The 17,696-nt window shown below is 35.3% G+C and overlaps 1 long non-coding RNA gene across 1 annotated transcript in view; it reads right to left on the bottom strand.

The window, feature by feature from the left end:
* Positions 1 to 17,434, bottom strand: part of LOC146000083 (uncharacterized) — a 48,122-nt gene extending 30,688 nt beyond the window's left edge. The window contains exon 1 of the long non-coding RNA XR_014443474.1: positions 17,288 to 17,434. This is a non-coding gene — a long non-coding RNA (uncharacterized LOC146000083). The remainder of the gene's footprint in view (positions 1 to 17,287) is intronic.
* Between the last annotated feature and the right edge of the window lie 262 nt (positions 17,435 to 17,696).

Here is a 17,696-nt window from a genome sequence, read left to right as displayed (position 1 = left end):
ATGATCCAGGATATAATTAAAAGTTAAAAATTTGCCAGTTGTTCCCCACAGTTTAGTTTTTATACATGATTTTGTAAATTTTGGAAACAGGTGTGTGAGAATAACAGGGCAAAAATAATTGTCAACAATTTCACACCCAACCCAATATCCAGAATAACAATTATAGAGCCACAGATCCTCAAGTGTTATTTTACCCAAATCTAAATACTGTATGTGTGTTCCTCTAGATCCGATACTCTCTATTGTTGCAACACTATTCTTCCCAACATCATTAAACTCATCAACAAAATAGCTAAGCTCCTCAGATTTAACAAACTTGCTCATCTACAAGAAAATAAGAATTAAGCATAAATGTAATTGTTGTGATTTCCACTGAATTCAAGATATAGCCTAACAACAATATATCTTATACCCTTGGGTATGATAATTTTACGGCTCTTGCCCGGGTGAATAGTTTCACCTACAAATACACAGTTGTTGAAATACTTAACACCAATATAGGAATTGTTGGGTTTTGAATGCAAATTTTTACATAATTTGTTTTAAAATATTTCCTGTCTGTTCTTCTTATTATTCTTGTCCCATATCCCCTTAGTGGCTTATAAGATTTTAATTTAATTCCTCTCCTATTATACAACTCAAAATGTGTTTTGGGATCTCTGCTGGGCAACTACAATTGAAAAATTGTTAATGTTATCACATCCAATCTCATATTCAATATCTTCCTGACCATCTATTATCAAAAATTAGATTCGGATGGGCAAATTGTAACTCTCATTACTTCCCCAAGTTCAATATTAAAATATGACAGAGTGCATTTCTTGAGGAAGTAATTTTTTTTTTGTGATAATCATAACATATGTCTCTTCTGTGTCTTTATTCCTAACAAAACCTCTTCCAATGCCACGCATTTCAGATAAAAATCTAATAGGGCGATCCTCATAAGAATAAACAATAGCTCGGGTTAATGGATCCATGCTACAAAAGAATCAAAAATAAACCCCAAACCTATACATCAATCCCAAAAATACCTCATTCTTGTATCTTGTATTGATAGCTCTTAAAGTGATTTTATCTTTCAAATCATACAGATTATATCCTATGGTGATATATTTCAAGTTTGGATAATATTTTAGGTTAGTGTATATAGTTTTGTAACCACCAACAAGATCAAAATGCATCCATTCTGTACTGTAGTCCATAAGCAAATCGGGAGAAGCATTGCAGAATAATCTTAGAACTTGGCCATTGTCGATTGGGTTGAAACAAATATCAACTCTGTGATAATAAATTTTATTGTTTGTTTTTGTGACAGAATACCCTATTAAATTTGGAATGTATGACCCAACCTCAAACTCAAATACATCAACATTGCTGCATATGTCATCTGGGGATGAGTTTGTGTTCATTATGTAACAATGTATGTATTTTGATTCTGATATCTGAAATTTTTTTAAATTCAGAAAATTGCACCATGCCAAGCTCCAGGTATTGTATCCTGGAAACATTTTGGGTGAGTATTTTAATTTGCTCATCACACTTGACAGATAGGATAGGAAAATTGCACAGAGACGTGCTAACAATATTTTTTTTGCTGACAATTTCAAGTTCCCTGAGTGGGAATATGTTGTTTCTAAGATCAGCATTGATTTTGTAGTACAGCATTGCTGTGGAACATGTCAAGTCCTTGGATTCTGTCACACCCATTCTAATACAATTAATATCACATGTACCATTACAAGGCACGCACTGCATAAAATCATAATTCCAAGCGATGGCATGGAGTAATCATTTTTCCACGATTCCATATCAGACAAAAAAATTATACTGCAATTGGAGCTTCAACAATTCGGGACTGTGCAATATATTGTCTACAAATGTAGGAAAAATTATATTGACTGGGTTGCAAACAAAACTCCCAAAGCTTATGTGTTTCAGGTTCCTGAAATTTGAAACAGAATCCAAACTGTCTGGAAGTTCATAAAAGTGAAGCCATTCTACAAGCGGGTCTATCTCAGCTTTTGCATGATATATTTGAGCAAGAGGTGATGTGTTTATAATATTTGTTGGGTTGTAATATATTATTCCATGATTTGACCTATACTGGTGATACATGGGAATGGATATAATTTTTGAATTTTGGCTGAATGAAAATATATCAATGTTCTGTGTGAAGTCTTTCAATTCTCTAAATTGATCCAATCTTGTGCTTATAATTGTTGCCCTTACAAGTTTTGCATATTTTATTTTATTTACAATCTGTGCAAACATCTTAAACCTAATAGGACCGAGCTCCATTATATCATAGGTTAAAACATCCAATGCGAGCAGGGATTCAACATTGTTTTTAGCAATAAATATGCTCTCTTCTATATCCATCATGTCCATAATTGATAAGGAGACACAAATTTACAACTATTGTAATTGATTGAAGCAATGCGGTGAAACTTGATATTGCATTGATTACATATTTGTTCTGATCAAAGGCATGAGCTATGGCACATCCAGATTGAATGGCTGCATATATTAAGTATAAGCCAAGAAAAACAATCATCTGTAAGAAAATGCACTGGATTAAACACAGACACCATAGGTTCCATAATCCTCTGCTGTAATGTCGAGACTCATGGCCTCATGGTTGATGTGATACTCATTCATCATGTACAAATATAATTCATTTACACCTAGATCCTTCAAATCTTTACAGAAATCTGGAATATTACAAATATCTTCTGGTGAGCACAAGCTGTGATACACAGTGACATATTTTAAATTTGGAAATTTCTCTCTGAGGATTTTCCTATCCTCATCTGTGGGGATACTATCAAAATGGATCCATGTGACTGTTTCTGTGTTTGGGATCATGTCATAATATGGGGAGAGGAGAAAAGTGTGACCCACATTTGTTACACATTGCAGGAATTTCTCATCGTACAAATTTAATCTGTATGCATTTTGATATTGTTTCACAATGGGCCTCCCATATTTCATTGAGAGCTTCTTTTTCAATTCTGGCTTGAGTTGAGACCTGAGTTTCTCAATATCAACTTTGTCGTCAAAATAGAGATCAAATTTTTTTATGAAGGGGTATATCTGAACTTTCTTCCATTTTTTTCTAGATGCTCCAATCTCAACAAATTTTATGGACTGTGGTGGATCCTCCATTGCTTGAAAAGGCAAAACATACAGATTAAAAACTAAAAAATTGAACTACAGGCTCGTTGATATTATAGATGTTATACAAAATTGGATGTATTATCTTATAATGGAGCATGAGTCTCAACTGATCCATAAGGCTCACATGTATTTTCCTATTATTCCCCCCAACAAACTGAACAATGTGCAGGTTTTTAAACACCCTTTTGAATTGCCTGCTTTCTGAAAAATCTGTATCTTGTAAAAGCCACTTGACCTTTGCACTTTCAGTTTTGGATCCCCCAATAGTGTCCAGATAATCATATGAGTATGCATATACAAATTGCTTGTCTGGTGAGGAATAATTGCGTTTGTAATCAGATCTGTCCCAGTACAAGTGATCACCCCTAAACATTTTCTTAAACCCATCCATAACATCTTGTTTTGCAGACAGATTATATATGCACACCAGATTTATGTTTGATATAAATTCCAGATCCTCCAGTGTTGTGTGATCATCAATAAATTCATTTTTCAGATGCACTATGAGAATTTTCACAACAGTGTCCAATTTTTTAATCTCCTCAGCAATATTCCTGAGCGAATCGGATTTAGAGAAATATACAAGCTTGGTGCTCAACATGTCTCTGCAATCAACATCCAAGTATAATCCCTCACAAACAAAATCCAAATTTTGCTTGCCCACAAAACTCATGTTGTGTTCAAGCAGAATCTCTACACACTGATGTGATAGGGGTGTAACACCATGGTCAAGACCTAGAATCTTATTCTTGCTGTGAATAGTGTTTTTGTAATTTTGAATGGAATCAACTATAAATGGTTGCCCTTCCTCATTAAATACAATAAAAGATCCTTTATACTCGGACAATGGACCCGTGTAGACATATGGTCCATAAAATGAATTATAATCAGGTGGGGGCGCCATATCTAAAAAAAAAATATCAATACATTACTTTGCATGCAATAGGTATTTCTATGTTAATAGCATATAATTCTACACACTAAGCATGTACATGAGTAACTCATTAAAAAATGCAGCATAAGAAGAATTGTTGAATTTTACATTCATGAGGCATTTGCCCCCATCATATATATATTCCCCTCCCCATCTGTTATAATGTCTGCACCATTAAATCTAAACCAACCCCTATTATTTATATGAAGTTGGGGTATGTAGAAAAATACAAAAAAATTATTGTGCAATTCAGCAGATGCCTTGCTGAACCATATTACATAGGATCTGTAATAGCAGTGAAGCATGAATGCATCTATTCTATAGTGATATACCTGTGATTCATGGTAATGTATGCAATCACCCAGCCCTATGCTTACATACCCAAAACTATGATCCCTGTCAAGCAACCACCTAAACTCTGTCTCATTCCTAACTGCAAAAAAATCATACTCTGATAGAGTTGAAAATTCATGCCTTATAGAATCAACAAGAATGTCAGATTTAATGTACCGTGCAATGTTTCTTCTGTCAAAATATGTTTGCATTTTGGCACCCTATAAAAACAAAATGCCAAATTAATTTACATAGCATATCCCCAAAACAGAATCAATACATTCATACCTGCACTCATACATATTAACAACTGATTGGGTCACAATTAAATTGGCATCTTATAGATTCTATATTGTTCTCAGATGTTGTTCCCAATTGTTAAATCTTCAAGCATAGATTTGAGATCTGTCTAACACAACTGCTTCCCGCAACTTCACTGGGAATGAAATATGCCGTTCTGCAGAACAATCACTAGGCAAGAGGCATTGCATTTTTTGAAATTTTCTGCACATAAAACACATAGATAGTTCGTTCATAGATATAAGATTCTTATCAAAATTGTAAAAGGTTTCAGGGTTGAAATCACTACCCCTGTACATAAGATTGTCATCCTCCTGGTGAAATTCTAATGCATTGAAATAGTTTCTATCTGTTATGTCGTATCGGTGCAAACTGAATTTGAATCCGGAAATCATATAATTTGAGTACCACCTTCTTGTATAATCCACATCGAAGAAATTGAAAAAGCCATTGATCCTTCCCCCCTTTATATATTGATATTCCTCAAATGGGGTGATGTCCCCCAGACTCAAATATTTAAATTGCTTCCCACAGTCTAGAACCCATTGAATCTCTGTTTCATTTCTCACACAAAACAAATCAAACTCTGTAATTTGGTGGAATCTGGGCATGATATCATCAAGTACAGACTTGGATCTAATAAATCGGGATAGGCATCTTCTATCAAAATATGTTTGCATCTGAAATTAGAACAACTCTGAGTCACAAATTTGCATGCCGCATCTGCATCTCACATTAACAAATCCCCACTCCATGATTCTTCCCACACAGTCCAGGCCACAGTGTTTAAATTTGTGCCATATGAAGTACAGGACCATTTCATTCAGTCCAAACAACAAATGTCTAATATCCTCATAGGTATATATTCTGTCATCCCCATTATGTTGGAAATAAAATCTGTCAAATGATGCCTCACACAACCCTGGAGGATCTGGAATTTATATCAAACATAAATCTGGTGTGCATATATAATCTGTCTGCAAAACAAGATGTTATGGATGGGTTTAAGAAAATGTTTAGGGGTGATCACTTGTACTGGGACAGATCTGATTACAAACGCAATTATTCCTCACCAGACAAGCAATTTGTATATGCATACTCATATGATTATCTGGACACTATTGGGGGATCCAAAACTGAAAGTGCAAAGGTCAAGTGGCTTTTACAAGATACAGATTTTTCAGAAAGCAGGCAATTCAAAAGGGTGTTTAAAAACCTGCACATTGTTCAGTTTGTTGGGGGGAATAATAGGAAAATACATGTGAGCCTTATGGATCAGTTGAGACTCATGCTCCATTATAAGATAATACATCCAATTTTGTATAACATCTATAATATCAACGAGCCTGTAGTTCAATTTTTTAGTTTTTAATCTGTATGTTTTGCCTTTTCAAGCAATGGAGGATCCACCACAGTCCATAAAATTTGTTGAGATTGGAGCATCTAGAAAAAAATGGAAGAAAGTTCAGATATACCCCTTCATAAAAAAATTTGATCTCTATTTTGACGACAAAGTTGATATTGAGAAACTCAGGTCTCAACTCAAGCCAGAATTGAAAAAGAAGCTCTCAATGAAATATGGGAGGCCCATTGTGAAACAATATCAAAATGCATACAGATTAAATTTGTACGATGAGAAATTCCTGCAATGTGTAACAAATGTGGGTCACACTTTTCTCCTCTCCCCATATTATGACATGATCCCAAACACAGAAACAGTCACATGGATCCATTTTGATAGTATCCCCACAGATGAGGATAGGAATCAGAGAGAAATTTCCAAATTTAAAATATGTCACTGTGTATCACAGCTTGTGCTCACCAGAAGATATTTGTAATATTCCAGATTTCTGTAAAGATTTGAAGGATCTAGGTGTAAATGAATTATATTTGTACATGATGAATGAGTATCACATCAACCATGAGGCCATGAGTCTCGGCATTACAGCAGAGGATTATGGAACCTATGGTGTCTGTGTTTAATCCAGTGCATTTTCTTACAGATGATTGTTTTTCTTGGCTTATACTTAATATATGCAGCCATTCAATCTGGATGTGCCATAGCTCATGCCTTTGATCAGAACAAATATGTAATCAATGCAATATCAAGTTTCACCGCATTGCTTCAATCAATTACAATAGTTGTAAATTTGTGTCTCCTTATCAATTATGGACATGATGGATATAGAAGAGAGCATATTTATTGCTAAAAACAATGTTGAATCCCTGCTCGCATTGGATGTTTTAACCTATGATATAATGGAGCTCGGTCCTATTAGGTTTAAGATGTTTGCACAGATTGTAAATAAAATAAAATATGCAAAACTTGTAAGGGCAACAATTATAAGCACAAGATTGGATCAATTTAGAGAATTGAAAGACTTCACACAGAACATTGATATATTTTCATTCAGCCAAAATTCAAAAATTATATCCATTCCCATGTATCACCAGTATAGGTCAAATCATGGAATAATATATTACAACCCAACAAATATTATAAACACATCACCTCTTGCTCAAATATATCATGCAAAAGCTGAGATAGACCCGCTTGTAGAATGGCTTCACTTTTATGAACTTCCAGACAGTTTGGATTCTGTTTCAAATTTCAGGAACCTGAAACACATAAGCTTTGGGAGTTTTGTTTGCAACCCAGTCAATATAATTTTTCCTACATTTGTAGACAATATATTGCACAGTCCCGAATTGTTGAAGCTCCAATTGCAGTATAATTTTTTTGTCTGATATGGAATCGTGGAAAAATGATTACTCCATGCCATCGCTTGGAATTATGATTTTATGCAGTGCGTGCCTTGTAATGGTACTTGTGATATTAATTGTATTAGAATGGGTGTGACAGAATCCAAGGACTTGACATGTTCCACAGCAATGCTGTACTACAAAATCAATGCTGATCTTAGAAACAACATATTCCCACTCAGGGAACTTGAAATTGTCAGCAAAAAAAATATTGTTAGCACGTCTCTGTGCAATTTTCCTATCCTATCTGTCAAGTGTGATGAGCAAATTAAAATACTCACCCAAAATGTTTCCAGGATACAATACCTGGAGCTTGGCATGGTGCAATTTTCTGAATTTAAAAAAATTTCAGATATCAGAATCAAAATACATACATTGTTACATAATGAACACAAACTCATCCCCAGATGACATATGCAGCAATGTTGATGTATTTGAGTTTGAGGTTGGGTCATACATTCCAAATTTAATAGGGTATTCTGTCACAAAAACAAACAATAAAATTTATTATCACAGAGTTGATATTTGTTTCAACCCAATCGACAATGGCCAAGTTCTAAGATTATTCTGCAATGCTTCTCCCGATTTGCTTATGGACTACAGCACAGAATGGATGCATTTTGATCTTGTTGGTGGTTACAAAACTATATACACTAACCTAAAATATTATCCAAACTTGAAATATATCACCATAGGATATAATCTGTATGATTTGAAAGATAAAATCACTTTAAGAGCTATCAATACAAGATACAAGAATGAGGTATTTTTGGGATTGATGTATAGGTTTGGGGTTTATTTTTGATTCTTTTGTAGCATGGATCCATTAACCCGAGCTATTGTTTATTCTTATGAGGATCGCCCTATTAGATTTTTATCTGAAATGCGTGGCATTGGAAGAGGTTTTGTTAGGAATAAAGACACAGAAGAGACATATGTTATGATTATCACAAAAAAAAATTACTTCCTCAAGAAATGCACTCTGTCATATTTTAATATTGAACTTGGGGAAGTAATGAGAGTTACAATTTGCCCATCCGAATCTAATTTTTGATAATAGATGGTCAGGAAGATATTGAATATGAGATTGGATGTGATAACATTAACAATTTTTCAATTGTAGTTGCCCAGCAGAGATCCCAAAACACATTTTGAGTTGTATAATAGGAGAGGAATTAAATTAAAATCTTATAAGCCACTAAGGGGATATGGGACAAGAATAATAAGAAGAACAGACAGGAAATATTTTAAAACAAATTATGTAAAAATTTGCATTCAAAACCCAACAATTCCTATATTGGTGTTAAGTATTTCAACAACTGTGTATTTGTAGGTGAAACTATTCACCCGGGCAAGAGCCGTAAAATTATCATACCCAAGGGTATAAGATATATTGTTGTTAGGCTATATCTTGAATTCAGTGGAAATCACAACAATTACATTTATGCTTAATTCTTATTTTCTTGTAGATGAGCAAGTTTGTTAAATCTGAGGAGCTTAGCTATTTTGTTGATGAGTTTAATGATGTTGGGAAGAATAGTGTTGCAACAATAGAGAGTATCGGATCTAGAGGAACACACATACAGTATTTAGATTTGGGTAAAATAACACTTGAGGATCTGTGGCTCTATAATTGTTATTCTGGATATTGGGTTGGGTGTGAAATTGTTGACAATTATTTTTGCCCTGTTATTCTCACACACCTGTTTCCAAAATTTACAAAATCATGTATAAAAACTAAACTGTGGGGAACAACTGGCAAATTTTTAACTTTTAATTATATCCTGGATCATGATGAGTTTGTTCTGGAACAGACAAATTACCCGGGCCTGTCCAAGAACCCAGATGCTGTTAAATAGGTTCATTTTCCATACAAACCAGATCATGACAATATAATTAGGGTTCTCACATCATATCCAAATATTTCATTCCTAACTATAGGATGCAACAACATCTGCTCCCCCAATGATTTCAAAAGAAACATAAGTTTTGCAGACAATTTTGATGTAAGTTCTGACAGAAACAAGATATTTTTGTATCTAATGTCTTGTTTTAATGTAAATTTTTAATTTCTTGTAGAAATGCATTATGATTATGCCGGATACACATACATGATATACCCTATTGCAAAGGGGGAAAAATAGTGAAGAGCTCAGAAAATTACAAAATTTGGCCTTGCAATCCAAGCTATACAGGGCAATCACACAAATATTTCCAATCAATTTTGTTTGGCAATGTTGATGACTGTGCAGAAGAAGTATCTGTATGTTTATATGTGAAGTATTGCATGCTATATTCTCTATGGCATTTGGGGCATATTTTTGTGAGTATTCTGCTTTTATCTGGATTACAATTCTTTTGGTGCTTAACCCAATTGGGGCTGGATATATTCTTATTGCATTGATTACAATATTTTTCATTCGGCATTTTTGTTGTTGTTTATTATATAAAATTTCTTGGGGTCAAATCAAAATTCTATGCTTAATAAAAAATATCAGTTGGGTTCAGCAGTGTGCTTTGTATATTTAATATATATATATGTGTATATGTGTATTAATATTTTTGGCTTTGGTATTTATATAAAATTTCTTGGGGTTCAAATCAAAACTCTATACTTAATAAACCTATGACAGGTTGTAAAGCTAATAGCCTACACGCACAAAGATGGAATAAATATTGATCTACACTGACCTAGCACAAATACCTGCACAGACATGCATGTCCTAGAAAAGCAATGACCTTACACTGTGTTATGTATTGATTTTTGTATAACAGGCTGGGACAGATAAAAGCCTGACTCTAAATATGTGTGGGTATGGATGGGTTTTATGAGGATTTTGGCTTAATTTCAGGTGTATCCAAAACAATATCAAGAAGGGCATATTTTTAACAAGCTTATGGACAAAAATCTGGCTGATGCAACTTTTGTAAGTGTGGGCAAATCAATCTGAGGGGGCTCATCATTTCACAGGAAATTCCCGAGGGCATTTTTACAAAAATCTTGGATTAGACAGGGTTCCACACTTGAGCAAAAAGCTCATATGGGCATGTTGAGCTTGTTTTAAGTGTAGACAAATCTGCCTGAGGGGGGCTCATCATTTCTCGGGTTTATAATAGCACCAATACAACTACTGTATTCCTATGTATAATATTCAAGTGGAAACCTGTTTGGAAAATCTAATTGAATTTGTTTTCCCCCCTGAAGTATTGGCAAACAAAGATAGTTCATCCAAGAGAGCTATCCTCTGTACGCATAATTCTAATGTGGATGAGATAAATTCAATACTTATGCGTTCACTGGATGGAAACGTCCATGATATGTGCAGTTATGATTACATCGATGAGGATGATGCAGATGGCTTTGATGTAGACGTGGAAATGCTTCACCATGCACGTGGGAAAGGAGTTCCAGATCACATCCTCAGGTTGAAGGTGGGAGCTTTATGTGTAATTACGCGAAACCTAAATTTCGACGATAGACTAATGAACGGTACCAAAGTGTATATTGTGGCCATAAGTCCTCGGCTGATCACGGTGCGGCGACCAGGAGACAACCAACACTTCGGCATACCAAGAATAGTGTTTAGGTTTAGTATTGTGATTGAGAGCCCACTACAGATGTACAGGAGACAGTTTCCTCTGCAGTTGTGCTACGCTATGTCCATACACAAAAGTCAAGGTCAAACCATAGATGTTGTAGGCGTGGATCTTCGTTCAGACTGTTTCGCACATGGACAACTGTATGTAGCGATGAGCCGTGTTAGATCACCTAGAAATGTTAGAATTCTAGTACCCTCAGAAAAAATCATAGACGGTGTTGCGCACGTAAAAAATATAGTGTACAGAAAACTTATTTGTGATTCTTCACAGTGGGAGAGTTAAAGTATGTTACTCGGATACTCCATTAACAAAAATATACATATTGCTTACTTTTAATTAATAAAAAATAATTATCCATGAATGACCTTACAATTTGTTCATGATGTGCTACAATATAAGCAGTAATACATTGTTCTAAATCTCCAAGATACAATGTGTTAAAAAACAAGGTCTGGAAACAGACTTCAAACAAGTTTGAAATACATATAGGCAACAGTCCAAACATTTATATTTGCGAGAAGAGTCATTTTTACATTTTCCTCAAGATTAATATAAATGAATCAAGTATACGTAGTAAAACATACTTCAAAAGAGATGACATCTACATGAGTCAGTCCAAAGATTACATGAACAGTAACAACTTACTACTCAATATAAAAGTATCTCCATCATGGCTGTTTTAAAATTTTTACACATGTAATACTTTAGTTGTTCATTAACCTGGAAACAGACGATGCTAGATAACTTTAAAAGGAGCATCCACGCACACGTACATTAGAGAACGTACTTTTTTAAACAGTAAAAATGACTAAAGAAGTAAATATTGCTTTTTTATTTTATGTCGCTGTTGAATTCGTATGTATAAAACATCTAACTATTTACTTCGAAACAGATATTATTCACCCACCTTACTATTATGAAAATAGACAATAATGTTTTGAATATTCGCAAGATTATTAGAGCCCAGCCACTTACAACGTTACGTTCTAAAAATTTCAAATAAACGATCGTACTCACTCGTTTTCATACTACATTAATACATGCTGACATATTCAACGACATTAGGAGCATGGTGGAACTAAAGAAGTCGCGGAACGTCACATCGGCGAGCGCACAAGACTTGGCCAATAGCCACGTCGAAAGTGTGCGAGGGGAAAGACGGAAAACAATTATTTTTCAATGGACATTCCCACTCATTTTTTGTACAACAATATTAAAAACTACGCCCTGGAAAAATTACCCCAATCCCACCAATCACTCACTCACTGACATAAATGTTCTCCATGAAGGAAGCCCAGGAGGCAAAAAACATCCGATTACGACCCCCCCATGAAATTGTCCCAAATGACCGAGAAAATTCAAAAATCGCTCAATCGGCCCTTCCTTAAGGGTGAAAATGCCCTTTTTTACGTCCTTTGCAACCGTTTTCAAGGCTTTTCTTTTTTGCTCACATTGTTTCCTTCAATTCTTATTTGTCTAGCTACATTATATTTGTCACAGATCACACACAGATGAATCAACACCTGGTTCAAAAAGGTGCCTTAAACAAGGGTGACATCTACATAAGGAGTTTCAGCCCAGACACAATTACTTACGTATATATTGGTAAACTCAATGCGAAAATATTATCTACATCGTGGTTGTTTTAACTAAATGTTTAGAGGTATAATAACAAACAATTATTTAGAGTTTTTGTCGTGCTTGTTGTTGTCCATGGAAACGGACGTTGCCAGGGAACTTAAAGAACGTTTATTTTCACCCCGAAAACTACTGTAAGGGAATTATGCTAGACTTTTCGTATTTCAAAACATGAGCGTCAGAATTTTTTACTAAGGAGAGGTTGGAATTTGATGTGAACGACAGAAAACAATTATTATCCAATTATGTTTAAAAATGTGAAAATGACAATTTAGTGTCGCTATTGAATTCGTTTATGCAACACATCCAACTAATTATCTTGAAACTGTTATTACTTACTCAGTTTATTATTAGGAAAATAAACAATAATATATTGAATATTTGTACCTTATTAGAGCCCATACAGACATAACGTTACTTTCTAAACTTTTCAAATTAGCGAACTTATACACTTGCTTGGCTTCATCCAATAAAACATGCAGACATTTTACCCCATCTATAACATGATTACGCCCACAACGTGGCCGAAGATCACGCATGCGAGCGTACAAGACGTGGCCAAAGGCCACGTCGAAAGTACGCGAGTCAATATATATACACCCTATACATACAAACACATACTAGAGTACTGCAGGGAACCAATTTTGCTCGTCCGTACTCGTTCCAGTCTCCCAACCTCCAGCGTAAGCAATGGAATATAATTTTCATGTGACTGAACGTAGACACATATATGTAAATAATCCGTCCTCGCAGTTTCAGCCTACAGTCATCTGTTTACCACTGTGCGTTGGTAAGAGACACTAAACTACATGTCAACATGGTGGTGATGACTATGATCACTTAGTTTTGAATTTCACTGAGTCTTTCACTTCACCATCCATATTTGAGGGCCCGCTACGACAGACAAATTACGATTGTACGTGCACTGCAGGGCTTCGAGATTATACCGCTCGCTTTGCCTGTTCGAGCGTTATTCGCTCGAACGAAGAAGCTCTATTCGGTTCGGTATCTAGCGTCGTCAGTGCGAACGATTTGGCGCTCGACAGAAATCCTCTTTTTGCAGCAATCGAGATGTGCATGAGATGGTTTAAAAGCCTACACAAAATGGTACCACGCGAAATACATCTACTTCCCTGATCAGTCTTATTATATGTATAAATGAATTCTCAACTATCGACTGAATTAGCTGATTATTTCTAAGCTTTATGCTAATTTACTAACACGGAGATAGTAAGTCTAGCCGGAGGTAGCACATAGCAGATCTAATTACTAAAAAAATATATCATAGTTAGAAAATGGGGTCATCAGACATTCCATTGTATGCGGAGCTAGTATATTTGATGTCGAATTCAAAATTTTGAAAAATAAAGCTCAACGCGCAATGATCGTGGTTGTTCAAGTATTGCATAACACGATGAAGGCGCGAAGGAAGTAATGCTGCTAAGAAAAATATCATAAAAGTCAGAAACGTTCTGAAAACACGTTAGAAATATTTGAACGACACTTACTTCAGAAATTCATGATGACATGAATTTTGTTACATTGTATTTTTATTTAAGTGTACTTTATTTTGTTTCAGAAACGGATACCCTATTATCCAGGGAAGAAGGAACGTGGATTCTGGACTCAGGAAGGGCTCGCCAGTACAATCAACGATGTAAGTTCAATACGGTAGTATTTACACTTTAAATATTTTCGGTTATATACAAAAGGAATTTATTATACGTTCTAAGTAATTTACATGTATATTTTCCTAATATAACAAATGGTTGCAAAATTATTTTATCTACGACTTACAATGTGTAAATATTTGAAAAAATGAATTAGCTGAATAACATGATTTAAGTAAATATTAACTTTTCAGGAATACTGTAGATATTAATATTATTAACTGTAAGTATTAACAATATTAATTAGAATAACTTAGAATTAAAAAAAATCAATACATTGTGGCTCAATAAGTCACTTAACACCCTCAGTACAAGGCCACTGCGGCATCGAATTTGAAATTGGCGATGACCAATCGTTATCTGGCCAAGGAAGAACCACATTGACGCTACTCACACGGTCGGCGGCCATCTTGAATTCAACTTCAGAATTTTAAATGGGAAGGGGGTCGTGCGACATATCAAAATGGGCTACAATTTCACGAGAAATGCAATGGTGAAGGTGTTTTCGACGTATCTTTAACCAGTAAAAAGTTATGACTGAATTCTTGTACCAATTTGCTCCTTTTCGAGGTGTTAGAAAAATGCCTTAAAATTTGTTTAGCGCTTCGGTAATGCATCGAGATCAAAGTGACGTCTATGGAGAACAACAACAACAACAACAAAAAGTAGAACAACTGAAATGCTTCTCAACACAAAACCTCAATGGTAACTGATAACAACAATCGCACAAACTATGCTGCCAACGAAACAAAAAAAAATATGTCGTCCTTTTCAAATCCGGCGTTCTTTATGGATCGCCCTTTAGTCAGGTTAAATGTTTCTATCTAACATTTGAATTCATAAAAGTTACAAAAATTATAATATAAAACGTAAATAACTAAAAAAGGTGCTAAAATGTTCCAAACATCTTTTAACTTGCTTATCAATCTTTACATGTTTAACTGTATCAAATTTAAAACCATGTAATTGTATAAAATAACATTTAAAAGTTGTATAACTAATTTTACATTGTATTTTTATTGATTTATACTTTTCAAAACAGTAACACAAATGGTGGCCATATTAACCTCATATGTTTTTTATATGTCCCAAAGTCAGACTTACGTTCTCGTGCTTATTTTCTATATTCATATTCACGAACGAAACTTGTCTTCTTGGTGTGTTATAACCAAAGAACCAACAAATTGCCTCGCACAACTATTGTTTGCAAATTGCATAAGGCGATGTCAGGATAATTAATTAAAGCTTAATGTGGCCATATTTGCATCAGGGACCTTACGATTCCAGTATATTCTGCCCTAGCGTTGCTCCCTTCTGCTTCTGCCACCTTAGTGTTCAGCGACCCAGCCCCCTTTTTTTTTACTGGATGATCGCTCCGACGTCCTATCCTCTCAGAGTGCTATGGCAATTCGTCCCGATATTTCCAGTGCATCGCCAGTATTTCTCATATGTCATGGCCTCAACATGCTTACAGTGCAGTCAAGTGCTTTTACTTCACAGTGCGTCATTTTATGACGTCATACGCCATAACACGCTTCCATGCGTCTTTCTGTCCCTTCCTGTGTATGGTCGACCACTTACATCGCTGCTTTTCTTCGTCCTGTACGAACCATGTCTGGCGAAGTCGGTACCACACAAACTTGCGTGTTTCACCAATATCAGTGCGACAACTATGTATTATATGTGTTACCGCTTATGTATTTTTATTATTTTATTTGGAACAGGCTAAATTAAAGCATCCATACTGTGGTGACACCCCATTGACTTTCATCTGCGAGAGACATTTCTTTTACATCCTTATTGTTTTGATATCCTTATCGGTCAATCCGGACTTGTGACTGGCCTACATATTCTTTATATAATTTTTTAAGAACCAATGCGTGGCTAATAATGTCTTGATTAATTCGCATTTTGAACACTAACAATTTTTACTATAGTACCTGGCATAATTTTCTTTACTCAACTCATTGTTGGCATATATTTATTTGTGATACGGGTTTTGGGTTTTAGGAAATGATGTTATTTCTTATTTTTTTTATATCAATTCTTTATGTAATAATGCTACAACTGTCTTACTATTCTCACCATGCAACCATCGGTGGATGAATGTTTTTAGTAAGGGGAATGGGGAGTGATACAGAGCGAAATCTGGAAAAGCTGCACTTTTCCACCTCTCCAGCTGACCAACGACCCGATCCTTCAACGACAATGCTGCATACCAAAGATAATAGGAGTATTCGTCTTGCTGCATACCGCTGCGTATGTAATCCTGGCCTCACATCCACTGGGGACTTTCCATGGACGATAGAGGCTTAACCTCTCGTTGAGGGGTCAGAAACACTGGATCGTTAGAAAGGTATAAAAACGATTCGTACAATAAAACACGCTCTCAGCCTTGAATCAGAATTCGTCGAGTATAGTGTGCGCTTTGGCGAAATAGTTCGACGTGGCCTATAACTTAAGGCGCGAGACGCCTCAGTAAGTTGCACCACGAACCCAGGACACCACAGCTAGCATAATCACTTCGAGTCACGGTAAGTGTGGAGAGAGCTTCGCTCTGTTATCAACATTATTTTTTCTTCTTGACAGAGTAGGCCAATTAAGTTATGAAATGAAAATCTCTCTTTACGTAATTTGCTACATCCCTTGTGACTCTAACGATCCCCAAACTATTTTACGAATCACACTTCGATATATAGAAATGGTTACGGACATCCATGAATGATATCCAGGACTGAATCAAATTTGGACATTCTTGATATCCAATGGATGATGCTTGCAGCTTTGTTATGTATAGGATGATAATGCTTATGTATATAAAATTAGTTATGTAAAATTAGTTTTCCTAGAGTGTCACCGTTGCCTCACCTACCTCATATCTTTCACAGTTATCTTCCTTTTCAAAACCTGCCATGAGGACGATTGCTGCAATCAAAGTTCCTTCTCGATCTTCTCCGTCGTAGCACAAATAGTTTATCAATTTCTCCTCCTTCTTGAACTCGGTGTTAACAATTGTAACTTCCACTTGTAATTTACAAGAACAATAACACGTTTGTTTTATTAGGATAATGTAAATTGTTAGATCGGGCCGCCGAGGCCCCGAGCTCAAGAGGGCCCCGCGCTAGATTAAAATAATTGTGTGTAATTTATTCCAATTAAATTATTGCAATTAAGCAACTAACCTCATTTTTTTCATATTTCGTTTATTGTTTTTCAAACTACAGTTGTTATTATCAATTATTCTTGAGTCCCTGCACATCCAGTTTTGATTGGTGTGCAGA

The sequence above is a fragment of the Lepisma saccharinum genome, chromosome 16 (genome assembly GCF_977018435.1).
Source record: "Lepisma saccharinum chromosome 16, izLepSacc3.1, whole genome shotgun sequence".
NCBI classification, from domain to species: domain Eukaryota; kingdom Metazoa; phylum Arthropoda; class Insecta; order Zygentoma; family Lepismatidae; genus Lepisma; species Lepisma saccharinum.
Note: the sequence above shows the minus strand (reverse complement) of the source record. Positions and strands in the feature narration are given on the sequence as shown.